The sequence below is a fragment of the Balaenoptera musculus genome, chromosome 1, assembly GCF_009873245.2.
Source record: "Balaenoptera musculus isolate JJ_BM4_2016_0621 chromosome 1, mBalMus1.pri.v3, whole genome shotgun sequence".
NCBI classification, from domain to species: Eukaryota; Metazoa; Chordata; class Mammalia; order Artiodactyla; family Balaenopteridae; genus Balaenoptera; species Balaenoptera musculus.
In genome coordinates this window covers 183821370-183843807 of record NC_045785.1, presented here as the reverse complement: position 1 = coordinate 183843807, position 22438 = coordinate 183821370, and the positions used below count along the sequence as shown (strand labels likewise).

General features: G+C 57.2%; 1 protein-coding gene across 6 annotated transcripts in view; it reads right to left on the bottom strand.

The window, feature by feature from the left end:
- Window positions 1-18467, bottom strand: part of NAV1 (neuron navigator 1) — a 211078-nt gene extending 192611 nt beyond the window's left edge. For 5 of the 6 annotated variants that reach the window (XM_036850675.1, XM_036850718.1, XM_036850728.1 and 2 more), the window contains exon 1: window positions 18208-18467. The gene's annotated coding sequence lies outside the window, so the exon portion shown is untranslated. Of the gene's footprint in view, window positions 1-8245; window positions 8364-18207 lie in introns of those variants that run through there. The other variant, XM_036850712.1, reaches the window with a different exon arrangement.
- Window positions 18468-22438: the final 3971 nt, after the last annotated feature.

Sequence of the window (22438 nt, the reverse complement as noted above, 5' to 3'; positions counted from 1 at the left end):
GGCCACGGGGCGTGTGGGCGTTGATTTTGGGTCCGGTTCAGTGAACGGGGGAGGCGGGGGTGTTGGGGGGGAACGTCTGGCTCCTCTGGTGATGCAATGCTGGTCAAATCCTCTCCATCGTGTGGCCGGGGATCCGGCCTCTGGTCGTGGGGGCCTCAGTGTCCTCCGGAGAGGCGGGGGTGGGTGACAGCCTCCCACTGTCCTTGGATCCCCGGGGCTCCGCTAATAAAAATGATTGTAAAACGCTTTGCAAACAGCAAGGCTGCTCACAACGGAGGGTTTCTTCCCCACAGAGGGGCGTCAGTCCCCTCGGGGGTCCGCCTGGAGCCCTGCTGCCCTCTGAAGAAGGGGCCCTTCTGTTCCCCCGCAATCTGGGTGGATGCCGCATCCCCGGGAGAGCCTGGGCCGGGCCCCATGCCCGCTGCTGGCAGCGGTCCTCCAGCAGCACAAGGGGACTTTGTGTGTCTCCTCGGCCTGGAGCTGGAGCTGCCCAGACCCTCTGCTGGTGGGGACACCGGGGCACAGGGAGAGTGACACTGGAGCTGCAGCTTCTCCCTCAGGAACGCAGCTGAGGACTAGCGGTGACGCTGAAACCACGGCCAGACCCTCACTGAGCCCTTCTCGGGGGCGGCCAGTTTACTCGTATTAACTCCTCTCAGCAACCCTCTCTGTGATAGGCACCCCCTCCCCGCCATGGTCCGGGACCCCAGAGAGGCCCTGATGCTCTAGAACCTGTGAACATGTTCAAAAGGGTCTGTGCAGATGTGGTCAGGGGTAAGGACCGGTGATGAGGAGATTACCCTGGACGAGCCGGGTGGACCTGATCTAATCACAAGGACCCTTCAAAGCAGAGCTGCTCTCCCGCCCCGCTGCAGAGACAGAGAGAGGGCGGCATGCGGAGGGCCTAGCTGATGTTCCTTAAAAATGCAGGCAGGGCCTCCAGCCAAAGAGTGAGCACAGTCTCCAGAAGCTGCTAAGCGAGGCCACAGGCTCTCCGGGAGCCCCCAAGGGAACGCAGCCCGGCCACGCCGGATCTTAGCCTGGCGGTTCCCTGGCGGACCTTTGACCTACAGAGCCCTGGGGTCACAGGTGTGTGTTGGGCAAAGCCACCAAGTTGGTGCAAATCTGTTACAGCAGCAATGGGAGCACACAGCTCCGCCCTGCAGGTGAGGGACCGCAAGGGTAAAGCCCTGCTGGCACCGGTGGAGGAGGATTAGCTCCGACCACTGGTCCTTTCCCCAAGGGGAGCTGCCCCCTCCCCGACGCGCCAGACCCCGTGCGAGGCCCACGAGAACTGGCGCCCCACCAGGTGGGTTGGCCTGCAAAGCCCTGCTTGTCAGCCCTGTGGCTCTTCCCTGGTTCCTCGTTTTAGCCTCACAACACCTGTTCAAACAGGGCTCAGTGCCCTTACATTGCAGATGAGGAAACGGAGGCTCAGAGAAGTGGGGCGGGTGGGGAGGCGTGTCAGTCCAGAGTCAAGTGGCCCCGTCAGGCCTGGAGCACACACCCCAGGCATCCGATTCCGCCTGGCCTCGGGATTAGGGGGCTCTGGGGTCCATCCCGCTATGCCCCTGCACCTGCGGCAGGGAGCTGGGTCCCACCGCCCCCAGGCAGCATCCTGGGGCGACCGCTCTCGTGTGCTCACCCCTGGCCCAGACCCGCCGACTCCTCCCAGCCTGGGCTGCCCCAGGAAATCACTCTGGGGCAGCGACCCCCAGTGTGGGCCCCTGTGTCCGGAGAGGTTCCTCCCAGGACAAATGTTTCCTGCTTCTGTGGATGCTGAGGACTGAGCCCAGGGCAGCTCCCCCACGCTGCCTGCTAAGCACGTCTGCACCCCCTGCCTGTCCTGTCACCTCTTAATGGGTCTGCCACCTCCTCACACCCCCCCCCCAGGGCTTCCCCACAGGACAGGACAGCTGAGTCGAGGGCCCAGGCCAGGCATCCCGGCAAACACTGCTCGCGAAGCCCGTGCATTGCCTCATCGCCCGCCCGCCACCTGTGCTGCTTTCACCCCCACTCTCTGGAAGAGGAGACTGATGCTCAGACCGGTCCCATGACGTGTCCCAGATCACCCAGGCACAAAGGGCCCAGCATCCGGACTCAGGTGTGTGGTTTCAGAGCCCACCTTCCTCCCTGGCGACCCGCTGGCTCCCTTACAGACAGAACACCAGAGGCAGGACCAGCCCGCCCTGCCCTGCCTGCACCCCCGACGGCCAGCTCGCCTCCACCGCCCCAGCCTGGAGTGCCCCCTACCCCTTAGCTCAAGCAGAAGAGGTGCCAGGGCCTGCTCTGCACATTCCCAGGGTGGCCTGCTTCCTACGAGGCTTTTAAGCCCCACCCAGCGGGAAGGTTGGGGCTGGTGGTCACAGGCGCTTTTATAAAGCAGCCAGTCCTGCCAGGATCCCTTCATCTTTTCCTGCTGAGATGCAGCTGTGCCCGAGGGGAGGACACCACTGCCCTCCCCCACCCCGGGCCAGGCCCACCAACCCCGTCCCTGTGCGGCCAGCTGCGGAGGGGCTGCTGTGACGGGGGGCGGGGGGTGGGGTGAGTCACAGAGCCTGGAATCCAAAGCCTCCCAGGCCTCCATCCACCCCGGCCAACTCTGCATGTGCACCCCAGATGCCTCCACTGCAGAAACACCTTCTGCCAACAAGGACCTGACGCTGAGGTCCAGGGGCGGACACGGCCTTAGAAGACTGCCCTCCGAGCCCACCAAGCACGTGGCATTAGCTACCTACCCTTCAACGACTGTCAAACTGAACTGCTCTTAATCCTCAGGTGCCTTTGTTCCAACCTTGAAAATCTTGCCCCCAGTCTGATGGCACAGGAGGAAACACAGCCCCTGCCTTCAGAGACAGCGCCCAGTCTGATGGGCAAGGCCTAGCTGCCAAGTTTACAGAGGCCGAGGATGCGTGGGGAGACAGTCCTTGCCTCCAGTAAACCCCACACTGACGCGGGAGAAAGAGCCCGGCCCCAAGGGAGCCTGCAGTCTGCGGAAACATCTTCGGTCCCTGGGACAGAATGCCTGGGGCAAAAAGACTCAGAAGGAAAACTTAGACACACAGATGATGGAAAATGAAGCTAACGTCCCTCGAGGGCCTGCCATGTGCCAGCTACCCTGCAGGTTTAATCTTTAAGCCTCATAATTTACAGCCTAGGACACTGAAGCACCGTAGTCAGCTACCCAGCCAGGAAGTAGCAGAGCCAGGATTCAAACCCAGGCCTGCGCCTGCCCACACCCACTTTAGGACAACAGCATGCGTGCGGGGCACGGTGGTCCCCCTCATTCCCCACACCATCCTTTAGGCTGGGAGCTACTGCTCCTTCCCAGCCACAAATCACCGCTCTCACAATATTAAAAAATCACTACGCTTAGGACAATGCATTGGTTGTCAACATCCCACTGTCCCAGCGGTAAGGGGACTGCCGACACCCTCCCTTTAAAGCAAAGAGGAGGACTCGGGGCAGGGCAGGACCTCCCGAGGCTCCCGGGGTCCAGGCAGGGACTCTGGGGTCTCAGCAAGAGAGGGTTCAGAGCGCCAAGTCCCCACCCCAGCTCAACCCCAAGCCAGTCCCTGGACGGACGCCCCACTCAGGACCTCTGAAGGGAATGAAGACTGGGAGCAGATGGGAGGGCCCTCGGGGGGGGGGTGGAAAAGCAGCAGGATGCTGACCCCTCCCCAGGCCCACTGTCTGCTGCGTGCCCCCAGGGCTGGCCTGGAACCGCGGCCTGGCCTCAGGGCTCATGACACAGACCCCGGAGCTCTGCACAGCCCCTCTGTCCCGGGAAAGGGGCCCTGCAGGGAGCAGAGGCAGCAATGCAACAGATCTGGATTGTGGAGACCCTGGTTCCCGGCACGGGACGGTGACTTGGGCCCTAAAGGACCAGGAGGAGGGCTTCAGGGAGTCCCGGTCTCTCAGGGCCTGCCATGGGGAAAGGAACCCAGGGCCCAGCGCCAATCCAGCCCCCTCTGCCCGACGCTGGGGTGTGTTGTCCCCTGGGCGCCCCAAACCACCACCGACGCAGGGTCACTGGGCTCCTGCCTGCTGACTGCTGGCCCAGGACGGCCAGAGCTGCGCCGGCAGTGGGATGAGGAAGGGACAGCCCCCAGGGTGCAGAGCTGCCCGCTGCTGCCAGCTGCCCACTGCCCACTGCCCACACAGGAGAGGGCGTGGGGACTGGGCTTCTGCTGGGCAACTGCGCCCTCTGGTGGCAGCGGTGGGAAGATGCAGGACCCGCAGACAAAGAGCGAACCCCATCCCTTCTCCAGCTCCCAGAATCCTCTGCACTGCCCTCACTTACTGGAGGGTGGCACCGGGCCCTGCCCGGGGGGAGGAGAGTGGACAGGCACCACCCAGTTCCCGAGGGCTCCCAAACGGAATCCCCCAGGAGGGAGGTGACCTTCCACAGCTCCAGGCACTCCGGCCCCAGCAAACTTGCCCCCTCTGCCCATCGCTGGCCCCAAAGCCCTGCTCCCAGCTCCTCGACTGAGAAGCCAGCTCTGCTCCAGAGCCTCGGCCTCCCCACCCAACACAGGGGTCCAGGCGGTACCCCCCCCCCCATGTCGGACCCTCCGAGGGCACGGGGCCAGTCCCTCCAGCTGGACCGGAGGTGGTGGGTCAGGGGCGACGTTGACCAGAACCGGTTCACGCCAGCAACTTACCCTCCCAGCTCACGGGAGCCTCCCACGGGCCTGAGCGGGGAGGCCCGAGAGCAACACAGTTACGGAGGGACCTCCCCCCCAGAGGCCAGGCCTGAGGGAGAGCTGCCCTTCCCCAGGCCAGACGCCGTGGGCTACGTGGGTGATGTCATCCCACCCTCGACCAGTCAAACGAGCTGGGTTAAGGTGGTCCCCACTGTGCAGGTGAAGGCGTTCTGGGGACGCATCACCTGCATAGACAACTGGAAAGTGGCGGAAGGGTAGGAACGCTGCTGCCCCACCTCCTCCTTACCCTCAGCCCCCTCCCCGGCCCCCCAGGAGCCCTTTCATCCTCTTCCTGGTGCAGACACAGCCGCCCTGTGCCCCTTCATCCCTCCTATTGGAACAGACCGTGTCTGACAGCTCTCAGCGCGATTACAGTAAAGGGACTGGGTCCTGCCGTCTACTCCTGGGCTTTACTTACTCATTTTTTCCAGTCTAAGTGGCAAGGGCCAGGTGGTCCTCACTTTACCCACCTGAGAAGTGGGAAGATCAAGAGGTATCTCTAACATGTGACCCCAGCAGAGGAGGCTATGGGTGAGATCCTGACCTGGTTCTCCCTCCGGCTGACCCCAGGGACCCCTGGGGAAGGTGCAGCTTTGCAGGTGACTGCCCCAAGGAGAGTTAATGTCCTGATCGAGGCCTGACGGGGCCCCGAGGCTGTAGCGGACTGGGCTGAGGGACTCAGGCAAGCACGCAGCCCAGCCTTGGGTCTCTTCCCAAAGCACCGAGCGCTGCCTCACAGGAAGGGGGGCGCAGAGGCTGAGCTTTGCCCAGATTCCTCAGAAGGCGCCGGATCACCACCCACCCTGGCTGAATGACCACGGCTGGCACACGGCAATCCAACAGCACTGCTGGTGGCCTGGGGACACAAAGGTGTCTCAGCCTGACACTCCCCGAGCTTCTGGACAGAAACGACAGCCTACAGTCCCCTCCCTCAGTTAAGGGGGCCTCTGCTCGGGCAGGGCCAGGAGTCAGGGCTCCCAGGCTCGGGCTGACTCGCCATCGTCCCCTGCCCCAGGGACGAGCCAGCGTCCGAGCTTTGGCTGGTGACGTCTGCCACGGCAGAGACCTCAGCAGAGTCAAGCCTCTGTTTTTCCGGGGGGGGAGTGATGACTTTCTAAGGCTCTTTCAGGAGACGGCACTGGAGACCCTCACGTGTCTTCAGCACAGGACACGGGAGACAGCGCTCTCGGCCGGCCAGGTGTGGGGCGGTGCTCCGCAAGGGCCCAGAGTCTCTGTGGAGGGGACAAGGGCTGCTCTGAGACCACCAGCGCCCCGGAGACCCTTCCTGGACAAAGTCTGGGCCAGAAGAACAGAGGTGAAGAGTCTGCCTGGAACGCCCCCGACCCCCTTCACAACCACTCTCTGCCTGACTCAGTCCTGGGAGCCAACGGCACTCACTGCCCAGGAGGTCCCCACCCCCGCCAGTGCCTACGATTCCTTCCTCTGTCTCGTCCCCCCCGGCCCTGAGCTGCCTCTGGGGCCCTTGTGATAACCAGGCTGTATCGCTGGTTTGCTTTCAGGACATCTTTTGTAACCGAGCCTAGACCACCTGTCCTGGCGCCCAGCACAGCCCCGGCAAGTGTTCGGTAGATGAATGAGCGATGGTGAGTCAGTGAACACGGCACCTTCAATCGTCGCTCCACCTGAAATCCCGTCTCCCAGCCCAAACCCCTCCTGGGCCTTTTCCACGGGCTGTTCTCGTGAACACAGACCCCAGGCAGAGCCAGAAGCCAGTCCCCCGAGCAGCCCTAGGCCGCCCACTGACCCATCGCCCAGCTGCCTCCGCAGAGCCTTTCCTCCGGGGCCGGGGGACCCATCTGTCCCCTGAACCCCCTCTAGCCTCTCCCTTTTCTGGCCTCTCTTTCGGAAACACCTTTTTCCTGCCCTCAGGCTGCTGTGTTTCCTGCCCAGGAAGAGGGCCTCTGGATCGGAGAGTGTTATTTATAGCAGGCCTCCCTCCTTCCAGGCCTCACTAGGTGAGGGTCAGTGGCCCAGGGCTACACACAGAAGATGCGCAGGACTTGCCAGGGTCCAACCGCCATAGGAAGGAAGGGGCAGGCCCAAGAGGGAGCATCTTCTGATGTTCAGACTGGTCCCCTGCCCAACCTCCCTGTATCTGTCAGGGACCCCCACTGCTCTCCCAGGTTCCCAGGCTCGAAATCTCAGAACCGCAGAGGCAAAGACTTACAGGATTTAGATCTGGAGAAGAAGCTAGAGACTAAACTTGATGAGGAAATGGAGACTCAGAGAGCAGAGGGAATTTGAACAAGGGCACACGACGTTAAAGCAGGTCCTCCAGCCAAAATCACCCCTGGCACTGGCCTTACACGACACAGCTACAAAGGAGTTGGTTTGCATTGCCTCATTCCATGTCAGGAGGCAGGTGGTACGTGAGGGGCTGAATTGCATCATCAAGAAAAGATCGTTGAATGGGTGGTGGTGGTGGGATGAACTGGGAGATTGGGATTGACATGTATACACTAATATGTATAAAATGGATGACTAATAAGGACCTGCTGTATAAAAAAATAAATAAAATATAATTCAAAAAAAAAAAAAAAAGAAAAGATAGTTGAAATACTAACCCGCAGTGTCTCAGAACGTGACCTTATTTGGAAATAGGGTCTCTGCAGACGTAATTAATTAAGACAAGGTCACACTCAAGTAGAGTTGCCCTTATAAGTAGGGTGCCCTCGTAAGCAGAGGGAAATCTGGACACAGATGCACATGAGGACCACAGGGAGGAGGTGGCCACGTGGTGACAGAGGCAAAGACTGAAGTGATGCATCTACCAGCTGAGGGACACCAAGGACGGCTGGCAACTCGGGAGGCCGGGAGAAGCAAGGAAGGACCCCCCAGCACAGGTCTGCTGACACCTGGAGTCCAGACTCGCAGCTCCAGGAACCGAGACAATAAATCTCGGTAGTTTTAGGCCACCCCGTTGGTGGCACTTGGCGATGACAGGTCCAGCAAGCTGACACAAGGGGTTGGTCCTCTTTGGCAGACGAGGACTCTGAGGCTGGGGCAAGTCAAGTGCATCCCCCGGGTCCAGGCTCAGGGCAGCAGGTTTGCTGCCTCGCCATCCTGGTCCTTCCCGTGTGCAACTCACTGCGTCCTGCTGCTTCCCACCCGCTCTCGCCGCCCTCCTGCAGGGCTGCCCTCGCCGACTGTGACAGCAGATCTGCCGGCTGGCTCTCCCTCTCTACCCCTCAGTCCACTCAGAACCTCTCCTGGGAGCCCACCGTGCGCCAGGCTCGGAGCACGTGCTGGGGTCCCTCCAGAGACCAGAGCCGAGCTGGAGCTCCGGACGCTGGGTCAGACGCCCTCTCGGACCTCGGGTGTCTCCCCACCGGCTTTGTGCCACCAGCAGGGGTGGATGTTCCAGCTGTCCCAGGATCTGAACCTTCCAGGAGGGAAGGTGGCTCCCAGCCCGTGAAGGAAAGAAAAGGCACCAGGGCCACGTACAGGGAGCCACGAAACGGGATGTGGTCTGGGCACAAAGAAGACGGCACTGCCAACCTCAAAGACCTCCAGCTCACCTTCACTCTCAAAACCCCAGCAGAGATCCTGGTGATGCGGGTAGATGTGACGCCTGGAACAGGAAAAGCACTGGAAGCTTCCCCCAGAAACAAACCGGTTCGTCCCCACGGCAGGAATTAAAAGGAACAAAGTACATCGTTCAGCATGGGTGGGCCTCAGGAGAAGTACGTTGAGCGAAGGAAGTCAGACACACAACAGAACCCACCTCACGATCCACGTACGTGAAGTTCAAGAACGGGCACCACGGATCTGCGGCGATAAAAATCAGAACGGTGAAACAATGGTGGGAGAGGTGTCCTGACCGGGAGGGACAGGAGGAAACTGGGCTGATGGAAATGTTCTATATCTGGACTGGGGTGTGGCCACCAAGGTACGTTCGTTTGTTAAAAACACACGCGAAGGGACACTTACGGTTTGTGTATTTCACAGTTTGTCAATCATACCCCAATTAAAATACAACAGAATAGGGGGAAAAAAAGGAGAAAAGGGTTCCTTCCCTCTGGGTTGGAGGGAAAGGCCAGCCCAGGGCCCAGAGTGTGGGGGGTGCCGTGGACGGTGAGGGGAAGCGTTTTCTTCTACTGCTTTGCAGGCTGGAGTCTCGGCCAGCCTGAGGCGCCGGCCACCTTCACTACACAGAGGCGGGTGGACGCGCACAGAGTAGAAGGCCCCCGTCCACGGGCTGCCGAGCACCGTCCCCCCCCCCCACCCCCCGCCCGCTCATAAATCAGGCCCTCCTTCCGCCTGAGGCATCCCGGCTGAGCCCTCCCTGGTGTCCTGCTGCCATGGCGACCGCCCCAGCCTGGACTTGGGCTCCTGGGGCTTGAGCTCATCCTTTCAAATCTCCGACCTTCGCATATACTCTGCCTCGGCCACACCTGCGACCTCTCCTCCCGAAGCTGTGTGCGATGCCCTGGAAACACAGCCTGGGCCAGCGGATGGGCAGGCTCTGCCGAAAGAGCCCCAGGTCCCTCCACTCCCCCTGCCCCCCCAGAGGCCTGCAGACTGGAGCCCACTGGGGCCCAGAGGGATCACACATCCTTAGAGCCGCACCCCTCCCCCCTCCCCGTCTGGCCCTGGCAGGGAAGCATCTCCCCGTCCGGCATACAAAAACCCCTTTGGGGAATCAATCCACCCGGAAGTGTGGTCTGCAGGGCTGGGGCACTGAGTGCTTGCGGCCTCCTTGCTTTGCCCTGTCACTGGCTCAGCCAGCGTTTACCCTCTGAGGCCCACATGCAGCGGCCACAGGGGCAGCGTGGGGCGTCCGACAATAGTGACCAGCACCCGCTCCAGCCAGGCAGCTCCTGACACACTAACCCTAACCCTAGGACGACTCTCGCCATTCCATGGGGTAGCAATGACTGTCCCCATCTTACAGACGAGGGGCCGGAAGCCTGGAGTGGATGTCGCAGGAGCCCGGGTCAGACTGACCCCCATCTCCCACCGCAGACGCCCCAGGAGCAGCTGAGGACCCAGGAGGGCGCCTCTCACCGGCCAGGGAGAGTCAGGACCGGGGCTCCCCTTGGCAGGAGAGAGGGACGGATACCCACGGCCACCTGGCCCTCAGCTATGAACAACCCACCCCTTCCCCTCGAGGCATCAGTGAGCAAGGATTTCCTGAGCCTGACTCCGTGCCGGGACCCAGCCAGGCCACCTCCAGCTCCAAGGCCAGCCTAGCGTGGCCCAGCGGGCTTTCCTCTGCCCTGGGCGGCCTCTCCCAGACACATCGGCCCGCCAGCCCCCGCCCGGATCCCAGACGCAGGGCTTTGTCTGCGCTGGACGTGGTGCCAGAGTGTCCCGGGCCCTCTGGCCAGCTCAGCAGGGCCTTCCCGCCCTCTTCCCACAACTACTCCAACCCTGTGGCCACGTTCTGGGCCCCCCTAGTGGCCAAGGCCAGCAAGAGGAAGCGGTGGGATGACTCGGGTGACATGGCCTCAAGAGATGTGCCCCTGTGATGACGTCCGGTAGGGCGATGGGTAACGGCGGAGAGGTCTGGATTCACGGGAGAGGTGGACCTCGGGAGGGGCCGGTGTGTCAGCTCCAGACCAGCTAACAAGCCAAAGAGTCTCAAGGTATCGCCAGATGAACACAGGCTAAATTCATGCAAAATGGTTATTTTCAACTCTGAGGAGAAAATGAGAAACAGAACTCAAAATATAACACTTTGACAGTGTTCCCTGGACTAACTGGGTAAAATTTGCAGGAGTGATAAAATTGGCACCCAGAGAGCCTCTGCTACTAGTTCTTTGGGTGGTTACCCACACAACCGGGGATGATACACTAATAACTCGATTCCCTGTTTTGCCACCTTTAGACAATATCTACCGTTACCCGACAAAATAGTGGAAACTGAGAATCTTTCTCTTTCTCCTTCTCTTCCTCCCAATATTTTATTTTCATTCCTTTTAATGGTTATTTCCCACTTATAATCTTGAGTTTTGTTTTCTTGTTTTAGGACACTTTGACGACTCTCTTGAACCCCCAGCTGGATAAGACGAGAGTACTGGAGAACCTCCTGCCCGCTCCCCTTCCCCCCTCCCCTTGGTCACATACACTCGATTCTCCTTTGCCCAGCGACAACCAGACACACTGAGCTTGCTTCAAAAGGACAATGCAGGTCACTTATGGTGTTTGGACTACGGGAGTGTGGTTGATACCAGCCTTGGAGGCTCCCAATCTCACTTTCCTCATCTGTAAAATGGGGACAGCATAGCAGGTCCTAATGCCTCACAAGACAAGACGGGGAGGACAAGGAACGTGAGTGACACTTACCAGGCTTTTTGTAAATAAGATCACATGACACGCAGCCTGGAACGGTAACGAGGGCTCACGTTGGTGGGGCTGCTTGGATAACTCTCTGAACCTCAGTTTCTTCACCAGTGAAATGGGGAGAAGATTAGTGCCCGTCTCGCTAAGAGGTTGAAAAGACTAAATGAAATCATAAAAATCAAAGTGCTTTGCACTGTCCCAATTTAAGGGGTCATGACCCCAGTTCTCTCTTTCGGGAGATAAAACTGCAGCTCAGGCCCCAGCACATCAGGCGGAGGGGAAATGCACAGCTCTCTAGAGGGCATTTGGGGAACAACGGGGAAATCTGAATGTGGCCCATTTGTTATAAATATATTATTATAAATATAATAATGCTATTAAATTCACTATCATTGGGTGTGATTGTGGGGCTATAAGTTCTCACTCTCAGGAAATGCATGGGCAATAGTTAAGGGTTAAATACCCCCATCTCAGCACGTTATTTTCAAATGGCTCGGGAAAGTGTTATTATATATATGCTGATGTGGATAAATGGAGAGAGAGACACACAGCATCCAGTCAGAGAATCCAGTCACTGTCCTATCACTCACCTTCTCTACTGATTTGACATTTCTTCAAAATAAAACATTATAGGGAAAAAACTTTCCATGTTGGAAGCACCCTAACTGTCGTGGCGCCTTTCCTGGAAGCAGGGGCGGGCCCTGACCCCGCAGCTGCCACCATCCCCCAAGTGCGTGCGTGGCATGGGGGTGCTGGGGAGGGCCCAGGGACTCCCAGAACCACCCCGGACGAAGGCCAGGCGGGCGGCTGCCGGTGGGCCCCGGCCGGGGCGTCAGCTGTCTCCTTTGTTAAAGGAGAGCAGACAGACAGTTGGCATCTTAGCAGCACCTGGAGCCCAGCCTCCTGCCCAGTCAACTCAATTATCTGCACCAATGAGCTGGGCGAAGAGGCGCTGGTGACTGGCTTTACAGTCACCTACTGGGGACCTATTCTACACTCTGCTCCAAGTCTGCAAAAAGCTAGGGAACAGCAAGAGAACACGAGGCAACACAAACAGGAAAGAGCAAAAGATGCCACCAGACTCTCCCTGCTTTAGGCCTTATCCCGTGTCCCCAGCTGGACAGCCAGCTCGCAGGCTCTGGGGGGCGATCCACACGTCAGAAAGAGAGCTGCCTTCCCAGCTGATGACAGGCGATCTGCCGACGTGCAGGGAGCTCGGGACTGGAGAGCCGTCCTCTGTTCGGATGGAGATGGACCCCGGCTTGTCCTAAGGGTGATTAGTACAACGAGGAGGGTGAGGGGAATCTCACCCTGACCGTCCCTGGACCAGGGCAGGCTCTATGGGCTCACGTGACCCAATCACTCTCCGAGTGGATTTCCCAACCTGGCCAGATCACAGGAATCACTGTGATGGAAGGGGGAGTGGTGGAAGGGTGGAGATCAAGCGACTGGGGAACAGTGTCTTAGGAGTGAAGCATTTTCATTCAACTCTCCCTGGGGAAGAAGTGGAGTCTCCACCAGGTTCTCTGGCGGCCCAGGTCCCACAGACAGCACTGAGGTCAGTGGGGAGAATACGATTCCAATTGCTAACATTTGTGGAATATTCATCACGTGCTGAGGACTTTGTGTGCGAAGTCAAGACCTGAACCTTGACTCCCAGTCTGCCTCACTTCATGGTCCAAATTCTTACTATGACATCATCCGTCTTCCCAGAAGACAATGGAGATCATACCCAGTGAGGATGATGTGAAGGAAGCAGGGCCCGGGAGGAGCCCGGGCAGCGCGTGGCACCTGCTTCCAGACCCTGAAAGGCTGTCACCGTGCAGGGCAATAGCACTTGCTCTGCGTGGTTTATTGCTAGCCCCCCACTTTATTTGGGGGTGCATTTGGTGAAGCCCATTCACCTTTGGTATCTTCGCCAGAGGGTGACAGTCACACCCACGAAAGATAAACCCAGGAGGAACCCTGAAGGACAGAGCATTCAAACACAGAACCAGATGGTTTCAGCACACAGTCGTGGGGGGTCCCCAGCCGGAGGACCCCGGAGGGGATGGTTTAGAGGCGCCTGTGGTACCTGGAAAGCAAACATGGGGCTTCGTGACATGGTTCTTTCCAACTCTGAAAGTTTAGTTCTACAGAAGTTGGCATTTATTCTATTTACAAATGGATTTTAAAGTCGGGGAGGGATGTAAAGTGGGTCAGTTTTACTGTCCAGCTGGGGAGGGAGTTGCGTCACTGAAAGTGGTGACCAGCCAAGGGTTCCAGGGAGGAAATCAGCTCAGTCGCCGAGCGGTCGTAACCCTCACCGTGCATCAGAGTCACGGAGGCAGCTGTGTCCAAACCGAGGGAAGCCGACACTCTGGGGCTAGGCCCAGGGACCCGTCCGTCCTGGTCAAAGCTCCCCAGTGAGTCCAACGGGCCATCAAGATGGAGCCACTGAGCTGGAAAATGCAGCTCACGCTGGGGTGGCCTTGGTGCCCTCCGAGCCCCATGAAGACCCGGAGTCAGTTCACATCTACACCTGGGTCAGCTCATGTCTACACCTGGGTCACTTCATGTCTATACCTGGGTCAGCTCATGTCTACACCTGGGTCACTTCATGTCTATATCTGGGTCAGCTCATGTCTACACCTGGGTCAGTTCATGTCTACACCTCGATCAGCTCATGTCTACACTTGGGTCAGCTCATGTCGACACCCGGGATTGTCAAAAGTCTCTGACACAGGGACAGTGGTTGAGCGAGTGTTTGTAAGTCAAAAAAATCTGAATCAAAATCCCTCTAAGGGGCTTCCCTGGTGGTGCAGCGGTTGAGAATCTGCCTGCCAGTGCAGGGGACACGGGTTCGAGCCCTGGTCTGGGAAGATCCCACATGCCGCGGAGCAACTAGGCCCGTGAGCCACAATTACTGAGCCTGCGCGTCTGGAGCCTGTGCTCCGCAACAAGAGAGGCCGCGATGGTGAGAGGCCCGTGCACCACGATGAAGAGTGGCCCCCACTTGCCGCAACTAGAGAAAGCCCTCGCACAGAAACGAAGACCCAACACAACCAAAAATAAAAATAAATAAATAAATTTAAAAAATTTATCTCTGTAGTGGTCATTTAAAAAAATTTTTTTTAAATTAATTAATTAATTAATTTAAAAAAAATCCCTCTAAGATGTTCCCTTTGGACATGGGGTGAGGTCCTTTAATCGTTCAATGCCTCAAAATCCTGACTTTTCTAGTTACTACAAAGTTTTCACAAATTCACAGACATAGAAAGTAGGATGGTGGTTGCCAGGGGTTGGCGGGTGGGGTGGAAGACGAAGAGTTACTGTTTACTGGGGACAGAGCTCTAGTCTGGGAAGATGAAAGAGTTCTAGAGACGGATGGTGACAATAGTTATACAACAATGTACTTAATGCCACTGAACCGTACACTTGAAAGTGATAAAAATGGTCAATTTTATGCTATATATATTTAACCACAATAAAAATTTATAAATGTTTAAAGTACAATAACTATAAAGAAAACTATAATAAACATGCACCCACCCACCCAACTACAGAATGTTAGCACTTTGTCAAATTTTCTTCAGATTTTTAAATAAAAAAATGAAATTTTGCATATTTTTTTATAAAAAGCTTTCAGAGGGATTTTTCTCAGGAATTCAAGGGTACTTCAACATAAGAAAATCAATGTAATTATCAAAACACATGATGAACTCAAGTGACACAGAAAGAAAGCATCTGACAAAATCCAACACACTTGCATGATAAAATACACTTAGAAAAGTTGGATTAGAAGGGATTTCTTCAACATGATAAAGAACATTTATGAAAAACCCACAGCAAACATTCTACTCAGCGCTGAAAACTGAAAGCTTTCCCTCTAGGATCAGGAACAAGACGGGGCTGCCTGCTCTCACCAGCCACTCAACGCTGGATGGGAGGTTCCAGCCAGAGCAGTTAGGGAAGAAAAAGCAGTAAAAGCCATCTGCACTGGAAAAGAAGAAGTAGAATTATCTCTATTCACAGTTGACATGACCCTGCATATGGAAAATCCCAAAGAATCCACCCATACAAAAGCCAAAAGAGCTAATAAACAAATGTTTCAGGCGACAAGATCAACACACAAAAATCAGTTGTGTTTCTACACACTGGCAGTGAACAATCCAAAAAAGAAACTGAGAAAACAATCCCACTTAGGAAAGCTTTCAGAGCATCGGAGGACTGGGCATCAGAAGAGTCTCAGGGCCCCCTGAAGTGGGGACATCTCGTTATTAATGGTCCTTGGTGGAGGAGCATGCATCAGTGAGCAACTTTAATTTTTCATGTGTGTTAGTGCGTCTCTTACTAGAATCAAGTAGAGCAAACAGATCTGATGGGGATGATGGTCTGTGCAAGAGAAACGGAACCACGGCCGCAGGCAGGCCAGAGTGACCTGGGGCTCAGCCATCTTGCCTCCCTTCACATCTCAAGAGTCACAGGAAGCTGGGAAGCAAAATCCCAGGCCCCTTGGAGGAAATCAGGCCTGAGTCAGCCTTCCTAGGAGGGGGAGGGAACAGATCAGGCCCAGGAAATTGTTTACGTAGGGGGGGTGTTTTCCACTTGAAAAGTTGGTGGTTTTTTTTTTTTTTTTTCAAGTTGAAGAAGGAACTAGAAGTGTTTTTAATGATTGTTTTGTGACTCGGGGCCAGAATGATGGAGTGTTTGCCAAGGATAGACACATTTCTCAGTTCTCCGTGGTCCCTAGACTCTAAGAGCTGGTGGTTGGTTCCATGACAGAGATGCTCTCCTTCCCCCTTGTTTCTGTTCCTCTCTCTTGCCAACAGCTATGGAACATCTTCTGAGATCTACGGATGGCAATACTAGGAAGAGAAACATTCTGATGCACGGAAGTGATTGGCTGAAAGGGAAGGAGCCCTAGACCGGGAGCCAGAAGCCCTGCGTTCTAGGCTGGCTCCTGCAGCCCCAGCTGTGCAGCATTGAGCCCCTTCACTCCCTCCTGTAGGCCTTGATTCCCCGCTGTAAAGGGGAGGGCAGGGCAGGGGCTGGGAGGGGAAGACCTCTTTAGACTAGTGCTTGTAAAGGCCAAACCCTTTAAGAATTCAAAAGAACTTTAAAAGAAAAGGGAAGTGACATTGATGGAAAATGGAAAGATGAAAAGAGAGACAAGTTTTAAAAGATGGACAAGAGCTGTTTCTTCTCTAGGCCATTCTTTCCTACTGGGCCAAAGCTGGGCTAATACCAGAGGCTCCCAAGGACTCAGGAGGGGGCCAGGTTTGGGAAGGGAAGGAAAAACAGCATTCCTGTTCTCAGTTTGCTCAGGCCAGGACTTCCCAAGGAGATCCCAGGAAAGGCCTGCATGCTTAAAGCTTGCCCACCTGTGAACAAATCAACCTCATTATGGACCAGGTTTTCAGGGGAAAAGGGGTGGTGGTGGTGGTGGCGGAGACGAATCAAACGACTCCCAAAGAAAGACATAAATAAGAATAAATGGGCACCGGAGTTGGATGGGAGACCTCTGGGTGGTACCTAAATTTTTTTTCCCCAATTGTATTAATTTGGCAAACATTTGAAAGATGCCTGCTGAGTGTTGGGCGTGGTCAGACAGGACAGCGGGCAGGAAGGCCTTCACAGGGAGATAAAAACACAAAGCAGAATGGAAACCTGCCCCCGGGGGAGTTCAGAGTAGGGGCTGTTCTCTCTAAACCTGGGGAGCTCGGGAAACAGACCCTAGAGGCTGGAGCACAGATCAGAAAAGCCTTGGCCATTCTTTCCCGCTCCATGGTACACAAGTAAGGAACGACCTGCTCTCGGGTCATCCAGGAAGTGAGCAGCACAGGCTGATACAGAACTACAAACTGATCAGCAACTTTCCCCTAGAAAACACTGGTGAAAGCACCGACCACTGTAAAGCTCATCTCGGGCGAGGAAACTCACAATCACTGCGATTCCCTGTCTCATTTTCCCAGTTTAATCCCGAAGGCACACAAACCCAAATTCAAAGCAGGATACAAAAAATTCATAAGCAGGCTGGAGTCATCTGTGTCTTTGGCCTGAAGGGAGCCCAGGTCTACCTAGTGGCAGCTCCGCCTACTTGGGGGAGGGTTCTTTGTGTCAAGTCCTGCAGCCCCATTATAAAAGAGTCGCAGGGGACACCGCGTAGGGGAACAAGATGCAGGCAAGATGCAAACCCAGGCAGACCCTCTACTTCTGCAGCGCGAACAAGGCCGCAGGCTTCTCAGCTTGAATTTGAACGAGCCAATGGTGTGCCAACCACTGAAACGGGAAGCCAGATAAACAGCACATTATCGAGGGGGATCCGGCGCGTCCCAGAAGCCGGCGCCAGCTGCGCCCTGGGCTGTCTTAACAAAGTCCCATTGACTCACCAGCTGATGTTCCCATGTTGGGCTCGGGGACAAGGAACCCTCTCTGCAGGGTGGACGTCACCGCTGCACACCATCCCCTCTGCCCCCACTCACGCCTCCCCGATCCTGCCTCCCATCTCTGCCCCCTGCAGACTTGGCCAGTTCTTTATCTTCCGACCAGTTTCTGTCGGCTCTGAGCATAGAAGGGACCACAGGGCCCAAGCACCGGGGACCCTTAGGTGAGCTCCCAGAGCGGCCACCCTCTCTTTTTCCCTCCCTCCCAGCTGCTCCGGGAAGCTTTCTCGGGCGTACCAGGAGGACAGCCTCCGGGGCCCGTGCGACGCTTCTCGGTGCATCCCGGGGCCAGAGAACGTTTTCTGGAACAGTGCGCCAAGGTCACCTGCCCAGCTGTTCAGCTCGCTCCGCTGGGGTGGTTGGAGAAGATGTGGGCAGGGTGTGTGTGTGTGTGTAATGTAGCCCTCCGTGTCTCTGATCAGAGGATCTCAACACACTTTCAACAGCAAGGCAAGGGAAACCGAGGCTCAGAAAGGTTGGACTTGGGTGGCCCATGGTGAGTCAACTCCTGGACCAGACGCGCAGCCCCGCGGGGACGTGTAGACACACACCTTCCCGGGAAGCCACCAACAGCCGGGTTGTTATTCCAGCGCCTCTCCCGCGCCCTGCGCTCAGCCTCCCGCGGGCGCAAGCTCACCCCCCGGGGCTCGGGCCCTCCTGCCCCGCAGGACCCGCCAGCGCAGTCCCGCAAAGCGGGGAGCATCAGACTCGAACCCACCCCGCGCCCGCCCCGTCCCCGCGCCCGCCAGGTCCCTGCGCGGGCCACTCACCCGCGCGCCTGCGCCCCGGGGCCCCGGGTCCACGCATCCCGACGGCGCCGGCAAGGCCCACGGCGCGAGGAGAAAGTTCTCTGGCTCCCGCGCTGGTCGGCCCCCACCGGAGTCTCGGCGTCCGCGCTCCGCTCGCGGGTGGCACTAGGGCCGCCGCCGGCCCGGGCCCCAGGACGCGGAGGGAGGCGGCATCCCGAACAAAGTGCGTCCCTTGCCGGGCGCGGGGCGGAGCCTGGTGACCCGCTGCCCCGGGCACACGCCGGCCGCCTCCCCGGGCCGGGGGCGGAGGCTGCGCCGCCGAGCGCCCCGCTCCCCCCGCGCTGTGCCAGTTGAACCCGCAGAGGGGCGGAGGCGCCGGGCCCTTCCAGACTTTGTCATTGGAAAGCTATTCCCGTAACCCTTTCCTGCCTTCGCCTTCCGTCCCGCCTCCGCGGCCGCAGAAAGGCGGAGCTGGTTGGCGGGGCAGGAAGCCTCCGCACAATCAAGCCTTTCCTCGGCCGGGACCCTCCGCTTCCAGGCCCGGCCGCCCCACCCCCACGCGCCCTCGGGCTGCCGCCGGCCGGCAGTTCTTAGGAGCACGGACAGAGGGGTCGGCCGGCCTTCCCACCCCCTTCCGCCCGCGCCCCCTTCCTTCCTCTCTGTTCTGTTCCGCTTTCTGGGCTGGGACGCTGATGCAGAGGGGAGGGGAGACCCCAGAAGGGCCGGGCATATAGTAGGTGCTCAGTAAAATGCGTGGGGCTTTGCCCCACCTCGCGACCCTGCCACGGCCCTTTCTCCTTCTAGGGCCTGGGATGGGGAGGCGAGGGGGAGGGGGAGGGGGAGGAGGAGGAGGGGGAGGAGGGGGAGAAGAAACGACCAGACCCAGAGAGAGTGGCTGGAAGTGGGGCCTCGGCCAGAGCTTACTGCAGCCTGTGCAGTGCGGCCTCCACCGACCCTGCCTCCCGGGACAGGGCAGCGGAGGTCAGGTGCCTGGGCTTCTGGAGCAGGCTTCGAGCTCCGGGAGGAAGGCGGCAGTGCGACCAAGGACCCACCAGATTGGGACCAGAGACGTCGCCAGCTCCAGCCAGCAAACATGATTGATTATTTCCGGGGCCAGCTCCCTGGGAGGTCTCCCAAAGTTTCACCAGCAACGGGTCAACCCGAGGGGAGCAGGGTCAGCAGAGCCCTGCCCACCCCCGTCCAATCAGCCAGTCAGGTCACAGTGGCTGTGGACCTAAGGGGGTGATAAAGGGACACTAGACAGTGGACTAGCAGTGACATTGAGGAAGTTCCCAACTAACCAGGGAAAAGGATTTTTATATGGCTTTTGTCCTTGAAAGGAATGAGTTGCCTTTTCTTTGCGGGGGAGGGGGCTGTCTCAGAGGGACGCGTGGGGCGAGTCCTTGCCCTGTGGGTACAGTGGCTGAAAGTGTGGGCTCAAAGGCAGATTGCCTGGGTTCATATCCTGGATCTGCTCCTCAGCAGCCATGGGAACCAGAACGGATTCTTTAACCTCTGACCATTTCAGTTTCTTCATCTGTAAATTGGGGTAATGACAGTTGCCATCTCCTACGATTGTTGGTAAGAGTAAGTGTGATAATCTAGGTGGCACACTCAGAATAGTGCCTGGCACTACTCAGTAGACATTAATTATTATTTTGATCTCTGAGTCATGTAACCCTGCATCCAGTTTGGCACTCAGCCATGTGCTAACTGGAATCTCTCTTGCTTTTCACAGACTCCTTGGCCTGCAAAGGGGAGCCTGGTCCTCTTGGAAGAAGCACTGTCCTTTCTCGAGGGCTCACGGGGTGGGCCGGCTGAGTTCCTCGCCTCCTCGGTCTAGGGACCAAGGATTACACAGCAGGCTTGCAAAGCAGTTTCAGAGACTGAACTGCCCTCTGGTCCACGGTGAGGCTGCACGCGGGGACCCACCCATACTGGTAATGGCGGGAAGATGCTGTTCCTTGGGTGCTGAATGGGGAAGAAGGCTAAAGCCATGGTTTTCTTTTTCTAATTTATTTATTTATTGGCTGCGTTGGGTCTTCGTTGCTGCACGAGGGCTTTCTCTAGTTGCAGCGAGCAGGGGCCACTCTTCGTTGCAGTGCAGGGGCTTCTCATTGCGGTGGCTCCTCTTGTTGCGGAGCACGGGCTCTAGGCCCGTGGGCTTCAGAAGTTGTGGCGCGCGGGCTCAGCAGTTGTGGCTCGCGGGCTCTAGAGCGCAGGCTCAGTAGTTGTGGCGCACGGGCTTAGCTGTCCGCGGCATGTGGGATCTTCCCGGACCAGGGCTCGAACCTGTGTCCCCTGCGTTGGCAGGCGGATTCTTAACCCCTGCGCCACCAGGGAAGTCCCGAGCCATGGTTTTCTAAGGGTTAGATCCCTTCCACCGTGAGATCGGTATTTCTCTCCCCTTCACGAACGGCTGATCATACCCGGCCCCCGACCCTGCTCCAAATGCCCCAGTCACAGACCTGCAGCAGTGAAGTGTGTCTGGATAAACACGCTGGCATATGGCCCGGTAGGGGGGTGGGCAGGGGATAAACAGACCAGCTCTAGTTGTGCTGAAGGGCAGAGGCAGTGACAGCTCCTGAGAGACAAGGTGGTGGGACGGGGCGGCAGAGAGAAGCCACGGTGACCGTGGACGCAGGGCTGCCTGGGTGGGAAGCAGGGTCCCGCCCAGCCCAGGAGAGGCCTCTACCAAGTGCCTGCCTGTGAGCGGTTTTCCTCCGAACACAGTGATGACTCTTTTGCTCTAAATCAAGCAAATGGCTTTTCCTTAAATATGAAAATCAATAAGAAGTAAAGGCAAGGGCCTGGCCACCGGGAGAGGAGAGTGGAAGGGGCTGGCCACGAGGGAAACGGTGAGATTCAGGCTCAGGATCATCCCCCCACCCCACCGCAAGGCGGCCTCCAGGCCCTGCTGACCTCCCTCTGACTCCTTAAACCCGACAGCTGCCCCTGGTCCCCTCCTCCATCCACGGCTTAGAGCCCATCCTGAATCAGGGCAGGAGATTGTTAACGAGAGGATTAATGTCAACGTGACAAATAGGTTTTAAAAAATCAGCCCAGGAGCCTGTTGTCACCCCGTGGTCTCAGACCTGGCTTGAGTTGAGATGCTCTGGGAGCCCCAGCAAGCTCAGCAAGTAGCATTTCCAGGCCTGGCCTGATTTCCTGGGGCCCCTGCCCATTTCCTGCCAGCCTGAGCTCTGAGGACCGATGCTAATCTGTTTTACGTTTGGGATCCGGGAGTTTGCGCTGTCAGAGCCCCCACATCCCATGTGGCCCGCGAGGGTCTGTCTGCACCTTCCGGCTCCTGTTAGGCGTGCAGAGCCGTCTGTAAGGCAGGGGTGGGAGCACAGCGCATCACTTTGTTTCTTGAGCCTTTAATAAACGTCGTTAGAGGGAGCCTCTGGCTTCCTCCTCGGAAGAACAGTGGAAAAACACCGGGTGTCAGAGGACCTGAGTCCACACTCTGGGGGGTCCTCGCCGAAGCACATGCTCGTCCGTAAGCGGGGAGACACCCAGGGGACCCCACCGCCTACCGAGGCCTGGGTGAGCGTTCAGTGAGAGAGCCGAAGGGAAGGTGTGGTACGTAGTGCGGAGCATATGCCAGCAGAAGCGCGATTATCAAACAGAAAACACATCTCATACCCCCGCCCCGTGCCCCCCACATCACATCCCCTCGGGTATATGCTCCATGTTCGAAAACTCGCTTTTTTTTTTTTTAACTTCTTTATTGGAGTATAATTGCTTCACAGTGGTGTGTTAGTTTCTGCTGTATAACAAAGTGAATCAGGTATACGTAAACATATATCCCCATATCTCCTCCCTCTTGCGTCCCCCTCCCAACCTCCATAACCCACCCCTCTAGGTGGTCACAAAGCACCGAGCTGATCTCCCTGTGCTACGCAGCTGCTTCCCACTAGCTATCTATTTTACATTTGGTAGTGTATATATGTCCATGCCACTCTCTCACTTTGCCCCAGCTTACCCTTCCTCCTCCCCGTGTCCTCAAGTCCATTCTCTACGTCTGTGTCTTTATTCCTGTCCTGCCCCTAGGTTCTTCAGAACCATTTTTTTTTTTTTTAGATTCCATATTATGTGTTAGCATAATGGCCGCCATTATGCTATGTTAGAGAAATGTTTTTCTCTTTCTGACTTACTTCACTCTGTATGACAGACTCTAGGTCCCTCCACCTCACTACAAATAACTCAATTTCATTTCTTTTTATGGCTGAGCAATATTCCATTGTAC